Genomic DNA, 8,160 nt, shown 5'->3' with positions numbered 1-8,160 from the left:
GAAAATTAAACTAAGGAATTTAATAAAAAAATTGCAATTAAAATGATATCAGTTTAAGGGAACCTAGGGCAAGGAATTCACCATTAACATCGGAACAAGGATTAATTGTATTTTAATTTATTCTTAGATTATTATGCAAGTTGGCTACAAGCCTAATAAGCATTCAAATAAAATCTCACAAAAGTAATTTAGGAACATCCATCTTCGGTTGGCATGAAATGTCTATCCTAAACTAATGCGGCAGGACATTGCATCTTTCCTAAGCATGGGTGATCTTCTATTAACTTAGTGATCATGAAGAACAGTTGCATAAACGTTATATTTAAAATCATAGAAATTAAATATGAGATGAAATAAAATATTTATTAAGAACAAAATAAGGTTTATACAACTCCAAGAATAGAAATCAAAAATACAAAACTCTTAGCCCTTTGTTTGGGCTGCATCCGGCCCTGGCGAGAAGATCAGCCTTCCATGGAGTCGTGGGTGACAGCAGCGATGTAGAGGACTCCCATCACGGCTATCTTCTTCTTTTCTCTGTCTTCTCCCTGCACTGGATTTGGTGGGAACTTCCTTAGCATTTCATCTCTTTTCTTCCCACAATATCCCAAACTATTCTCTCACCCTTTATTCTTGTGATTCGGCCTCAGAGAAGAGTCGATTGGGACCAGCCGGCTCCCTCCCTCTGAATGCCTTCGTCTTCACTTCCTAACTCCTTTATATAGACTGCTCCCCTCCCTCTCTCCTTCACGTCTTGGATAAGGATGTAGAGATTGAACAGGGGATGGCGTGGATGGCATATCCGAACGTGAACAGGAGAAAATTTGGGAAGATGTTGGGATACGCGGATGTGGTTGAGGTGTGAAGAAGATCTCAGATGGCTGTGGGACGTTGCTGGATGGAAACAGATGGGAGCACGCTGGGAAGAACACATGGAAGAAGGGAACAAGCTGGGACTTATCCGTGGGAGGTGATCGGAATGTGAAGATGCGATCGAGAAGTTCATCCAACTAGCCACGGGATACTCGGACGCGGAACAGGGGTGCTGGGACGCAATCCGTGGAGATGGAAATGCTAGAGATGAAGTTGCTGGGAACAAACACAAACGGATCCTGATGGGAATAGGGGATTCGGATAAGGAAGATCTTGGAAGAGAGCTCCTTCGTAATGCTTGGGGAGAGGGTTCTGTTTCCATGGGTGGTTGATGGCTATCACGAATGGTAGAAAATTTGGAACGAATCTGGATCGGTGAGCTTGTTCTTTAGATGCGGAAGGGCTCTTGTTCGTGGACGTGGAGGGAGATGGAAACGGGCGTCCGGGGAAATCTGGAGGTTGGGATGGAGGCCGATCTACGGATGTGATAAGGAGTTCGGGAGGATGAAGCAGGGATGAATCCTTTGGCTGGGAATGAACTAGAACAACTCTGTTCTTTGGACATAGAACAGGGGAGGAATGTCATGGAATGACTCATGACGTGGCTGAGACGTGGTGGAAGAATAGGGAGATGATGTGTAAGACTTGATACGTGGATGGCTTGCACATGAAATTTTAGGAAGACTTTGAATAGTTAATCGTGGATGTGATAATGACCATATAGTACAACATAACGAAAGTTTGAACTCGATTGGATGCGAAAGAAACAGGGGAGTGGGGCTGGACTGGGGTGCGTGTCATTCGGGTTCAGGGATCATCCGAAAATAAGTTTGACTCGACCTGCATATATTGGACATAACCAATAAAATCAATCAAACTTGAATTACTTCTAATAATTTATGCAATGATGGTAACACATATTTTATGGTTAAATTTATGAAATATGTGTGTTAAAATAATAATAAGTGCTAAGAGAAAAAGGTTAATTTATGTATTATTTAGCACTTATTAAGAGTCCCCTCACCCATGTGGTCAGTGTATCTGAGGGAGCGAGAGGGTTCTCCCTCAGGGATAGGGACTTCTAACTCCCTAAAGATGAGTGTGAAAAGCATGCCATACGGGAGACTCAACCTAGGTTTGTCTAGGGGTTCACAGATATATCTATAGATGAGTTTGGAAAAGTTCAGGGGGATGTCTTGTAGAATGTGGAACATCAAGCTTAGGTCTCTCTTAGAAATGAAGTCAAACCTTCCGGTCTTAGGAAAGAGAGTCTTAGAGATGATACTTAGGAGGAGTCGCATTTCAGCTGAAAGCTGATTTGCAAACACTTCCTCGATGGGGGATTGAGGTGGGCTCCCTAAGATGGCCGTAAGGGCCTCAGTCCTATCAGATGGATGTGTGGGAGCAATCCCCTCTCGGAAGAGATGGAGGACTCGAGCAATGAAGTCCTCCGAAATGAAAATAGGGACACCTGCTATAGTCCCTTGGATACCACCGCCACCCCGTGTGACGGTCCCGTAAAATTTCCTAACTAACCCTGGGTATGTAGGGAGGTCAAGTGAACAAAAATACTCTAAGCCCTAGGCCCTAAGACGATGCCCTAGGGTGAACCCTTGATAAGTGCTAAATAATGAATAAACTTATCTAATTTACATAGCACTTATCATTATTTTAATTCGCATATTTCGTAAATTTAACCATAAAATATGTGTTACCATCATCATTGCATTTTAATAATTATCAGAGGTAATTCGAGTTGATTTAATTATTTAATGGTTGAGTCTAATGGATGCAGGTCAAGTCGAATTGATTTAGGATGATCTCTGAACCCAAATCACATGCACCCCGCAAATCAAGACCCTCTGATTTAGTCACCTAAATTTCTTCTCACTCATTCCAACTCTTTTCCCATATGATCCTATTTTAATAAAATTCCTTCAATTATTTGTTTCTCATATCCCAAAGCATATCACCTAGTTGCACGAATCCCAAAGCCTCATCCCATCTCATCCATTCATCTTGCTTCCCATATCATCCATCCATCAAATCTCCGATTTCCAGCTAAATGGACCTGTTCCCAGCAACCACTTGTGATCTCCCGCACCTCACAAATCCAACCAAACTCCCAGCTCACGAATCATTTCTTCCCTTCATCCATATCAAAAAGGGCTGGGACAGGCTCTGGGATATCTTTGGAAGAATCCCTCGGCTGGGAACAAGGGAGTTGGGAGTTTGAACAAGATGTGAGGATGGTTGCTGGGACGTTGGGATAAGGTTGATTGCTGGAAGGAGATGAGTCTGGTCGCAGATGATTCGGGAGGATGAGGATGGATACGGAGACGTGGGAGTTGGATTCGGCTGGGAGTGATTTCGGAATAGAGGAAGATGCATGACATGGCCGATGCGGAATGAAGCTTACGGCTGGCAGCTGGGAGTTGAAGCTTAGATGGAATCCATGGGAGGTTGGGATGTCGCCGTTTCACGGGATGAGGATGAAGCACTGGAATGCAGGGGCTTCGGAAGACATGGGAGGCTAAATTCCTGGGATTCCTTTTTGATATGGATGAAGGGAAGAAGCTCTCTATCTCACCGGGGTGCTAGCTCCCTTGCAGAGATATCTTTTGATGGCTGATCTCCTCTCTTTCTTTCAACTCTTGAATGTACTTGAGAGGAGGAAGAAGAAGGATGAAGAAGAGGAAGAAGATCAAAGCCCTTGACAGCCTTCTTCTCTTTTCATGCGTTGGAGCCAAGGAAGAAACCCAAGAGGAGGGAGACGCCAAGAGTTTTCTTCCCTTGCTGATGAAGAAAAAATTTCCCGAGTTGTCCGATAAAATCGAACGCCAGGCATGAAAAATCAGTTTTAATTTTTTTTATTTTATTTATAACAATTATAAATATTAAATTTAACTTTTATGTAAAATTACTTTAAGCCCGTAGCGGAAGTTGGTCGAGGTAATTTGAATCTGGATCTGGATCTAGATCCCTGAAGGTAGCTCTGCGAGGCTTGGATCTACAAGCCCTCTACTTTGCACGCACGTCAAGCTTCACAAGAAGGTTGGATGATGTCTTTACTCATGCAAAACAATCTTTTGCAAAAGGACCCTTGGAAGAAAGAAAATCCAGAAAAAGGACCTTCCCTTTTCTACTCCTTTCTTTCTTCTCTTTCTTTCTTTCTTCGGTTTCTTTTCTCCCATTTCTTCACAGCACGCCTGGGCCGAACTCACCCCTGTCTCTTGATCCTGATCACAGAAGGAATTGAAGGGAGGAGAGGACACCGGACCTGGGCCGAACTCCAAAACACCAGAGTAAAGAAAACTCCTTCCTCACTCTTCTTCTTCTTCACCGAATCAACCTATCTCTCTGTCTCACGTTTTTCTTCCCAAGAAAAATTCTCTCTCACTCTCTATTCTAGAGGAAACGGTGGCCTACAAATAGGCCAACGCTGAGAGGAGTTAAGAGGCGTAAATGGTCTAGCGTTATTGAATTCATTTATTATCAAATATGAATGAATTTGATAACGGTTGTTTCAAAAACAACCATGGAATAAAACAGCGATTAATGCCAATTACTGTCGATTTCAAAAATCAAACTGATCTGGAATGTTGGCGATTCAAAACCGCACATTTCGGTCCAGTCGGCCGTCTGGCCGGAGGCCAGTTGGCTGCGCAATCGCCGTTCAAAGGTTCGCGGACACGTGAAACAGAGCTTCTCTGTTTCATGCATCCAGGTGAAGTCACGGCTCACAAAAGGGGAGTTAATGGTCCATGAGGGGAAGGGTCCACGGGTCCATGAGTACTATTCACGATCAGTATCACTTTAAATGGGAAAAGCCAGCTTGTGATATAAATGGATTAGCCCATTTGATCATAAGTTAGCTATTTGGTTCTAACCAAATTTGCAGCCCATTTGAATGAATTTTTGATCCGAAAAAATTCCACGAGTCTGACTCATGGGAGATTGAATTGGGTCTAGTTTTGGCTCGATCCAAGTCCGACATAGATCAGAACAAATACGAAATTAAATCCCAATTAAATTGTGATCGAGCCCAATTACACTAATTTAGACCCAATCAAATCCAATCTCAACAATTGAGTCCTAATCAAGTTCAATTTCATTAATTGAAACTTGATTGACCCGAAATATAGACTTAATTAGTTGTTCATCCATGAAATTTAGCATGTACCTCATGTTCAGTGCTAGCTGAACATAGACAGAACCAAATTCCAAATGACCCACAATTTAATTCTTAATTAAATTGAGTCAAGACCTTCCTACTTAACTTGACTAATGTGCGTGACTCCGATAGGTTCAAACACTAAGCCGGTAGTACATGGACTACTCCATGCACTAATCGAGGTGACCATCTAGCAATGATACCCGACGTCCGAATAGGTCGAATATGCAAAGCAACATTTAAGAACCTAGGCATATGGTTATTTCATAATTCATCCCTATGACCATCGATGCTCAAGATGACTTCAGAGTGGACTGTCGAACTCTGGGTCCGGTCATCCATAGTGTATTTCAAATAATCAAATCAAGTGACCTATAACTTGGTTTACCCTGGCCAAGGTTTTACTGAATTGAAATACAGTGAGACATCAACTCCTAAAATCTGGAGCGGTCAATCCCATCTTGACTCATACACAGACTTCGCGAGTACTTGACTGCACCCAGCATCCTTCCGATCCCTGAATTAGAAATTCAGGTCATCCAGTGCCTAAGTACAGTGAGTTGCTTGCAAGTCACCGTGACAGTCTCAGGTCTAAGGGGTACTTATGCCCATACGCTTTGCGAGCTAACTCCCGACAGTGGAGTGCTACGCAGGTGAGTCACTGTTCAGTGATGATGTACTCCTACATCTCACCTGTATGCCATACAGTGTCTCCACACTCCTTGGTTTAAGAGGACAACCAACTAAATGACACACAACGACCTATACTTGACATAGCTATTGTCCAATTGACAGCTCATCATTTGGTCGCGAACTGGTTTAAGGACTAAATGATAAAACCTCTTTTATCCACTAAATTAGTCCTAAGGACTTCATCACAATACACAGGAGTTCAATTTGAAGATGTAACACTTGTGATGAATAGAAAATTGCCAGAATAAATTTTTATTCATTTTAATAAAAAATATACATAATCCAATTTCTTACAATTAAAAAATGGCTTTGGGACACAATTCCCAACAGCTGATGGCGGCTGAAACCAAAAGGAAAAAGAGGAGGCCACGGCTGGAGAGGAGAGGGATTCCAATGCCTAGGGCGCCGGCCCCTTTTCTCCCTTTAAAAAGCATCTAGGGCTCCTACAACTTAGGAGCCCTAGACTAGTTTTCTAAGAGGGGGCGCCGGCCCCCTCTCTTCATGCCGCACCAAGTAGATGAGAGTGGCTCATGCCCCTCTTACTTGGTTAACCTAATCCTCATCTAATGAGGATTGGGAGCCCCTAATGTGGTTTAGCCCTAATCCAATTAGGCTTAGCCCAAGGGTGAACCAGTTTGGATCCAATCTTGGTAAGTCCTAATCCAATTAGAACTTAAATCAATTTTGACTCAATTGAACTCTTCAATCCTAATCCAATTAGGAGTCTTATTGATTCATTAGATTAATAATTAATTGTGACTTAAGAAACCCTAATCCAAATTAGGACATATTTAATTTTAGTCCTAATCCAATTAGGACTCTTATTTGAATTCGAAGTCCTAATCCAATTAGGTCTTCTAGGAATCCTATTCCAAGTAGGAATCCAATTTTAATTCAAAACTCCTAATCTAATTAGGATTGTAGGAATCCTATTTCAAGTAGGAATTCCAGTCCTACTCCAACTAGGATTCCCAGTCCTAATCCAATTAGGACTCTAGGAATCCTACTCGAAGTAGGACTCTTGTTTCAAGTCCAATTAATTAATTCCCTTTGTTCATTTTTCAACTGAATATCAATCGAATTGATTACTTGTGATTCCTAATCACGATTCAACCATCGGATCGGTCAATACTTCTAATATGTGTGACCCCATAGGTTCTACTCTGACTGGTAGTGAGATATATTATGATCTCTATCACAATATCATTGAAAACTTCTTTCAATGGATTGGAACGATTCCAACTCTACTCATTAGGGTTTATTGATCATCGAGATAATCCCTGTGAATCCCACCATCCACCAGTGACACCTAGCAGCATGTAGTGGCTACCCAGTAGAATAGAATGATGAACCTTTAGGTGCAGTTATCATATGATAGAGTCCTACTATCGTGGATCCCTACAGGACGGAGGTCATGGATAACTCGTCAAACCCCTTCGTCTGTCATATGTCAAGATTTATTCGACTCGAGTTCGATAGTGAAAAACTCTTTCTCCACTTTATATTACTGCCCTGGCCAAGGTCTTAGAACTCAGTCTAACAAATCACATAGGATCACTCCTCTTCTATTAAGGTCGATAGATTCCATGTAAGTGCATACCCTACTCCTACAGTGAACTTACTGCAGCCAATCTACACTACAAGGACCCATATGACTAGAGACCATGTATACGTATAGTCAAACTACAATAACCTCACTGTGAGTAGCCGAAGCACCGCAGGTCAAAGGACCAGTCATACTACTGCAACATCAAGCAAGTCACTGACGAGTGGATAGACATCCAAGTGACTTCTTGTCTTGGTCACGCTCAGTACCCTTGTTCTCTAACAAGCACCTGTTGGGAATTGTATCCTAAATGTCAATCGTCAGCATATTGATGATTGAATTTTGTAAATAAATTGATAAATTAATAAAGTATTATTTGGCATTATTCATCATTTCATCTTCAAATGAACTCTTATATGATGAAGTCCTTAGGACTTATGTTATGATAAAGGAGGATTTATCTTTGAGTCCTTAAACTAGTTCGCGACCAAATGATATGTTGTTACAAGGACGACAGCATTATCAAGATTAGGTCGTTGTGTGACATATACGTTGGTTGTCCTCTTAACCAAGGAGTGTGGAGACACTGGTATGCCACACAGGTGAAGTGTAGGAGTATATTTCACTGAACGTGACCAATTCCGGAATGCTCTACTGTCAAGAGATGTTCCGAGTGGATATGGGTATAAGTTTGGCCCTCTGACCTGAGACCGCAACTTGTGACTAGCAAGCAACTCATTGTACTTTGGTACCGGACTACCTGAATTTCTAATTCAGTGACGGAAGGTCACTGGGTGCAGTCAAGTACTTGCGTAGTCAGTTGTGAGTCGAGATGGAATTGACCCCTCCTAGAAATAGGAGATAATGTCTTGTG

The sequence above is a fragment of the Phoenix dactylifera genome, chromosome 2 (assembly GCF_051530095.1).
Source record: "Phoenix dactylifera cultivar Ajwa chromosome 2, Ajwa_hap1_PhDact_Kaust_v1.1, whole genome shotgun sequence".
Taxonomy (NCBI): domain Eukaryota; kingdom Viridiplantae; phylum Streptophyta; class Magnoliopsida; order Arecales; family Arecaceae; genus Phoenix; species Phoenix dactylifera.
Note: the sequence above shows the minus strand (reverse complement) of the source record.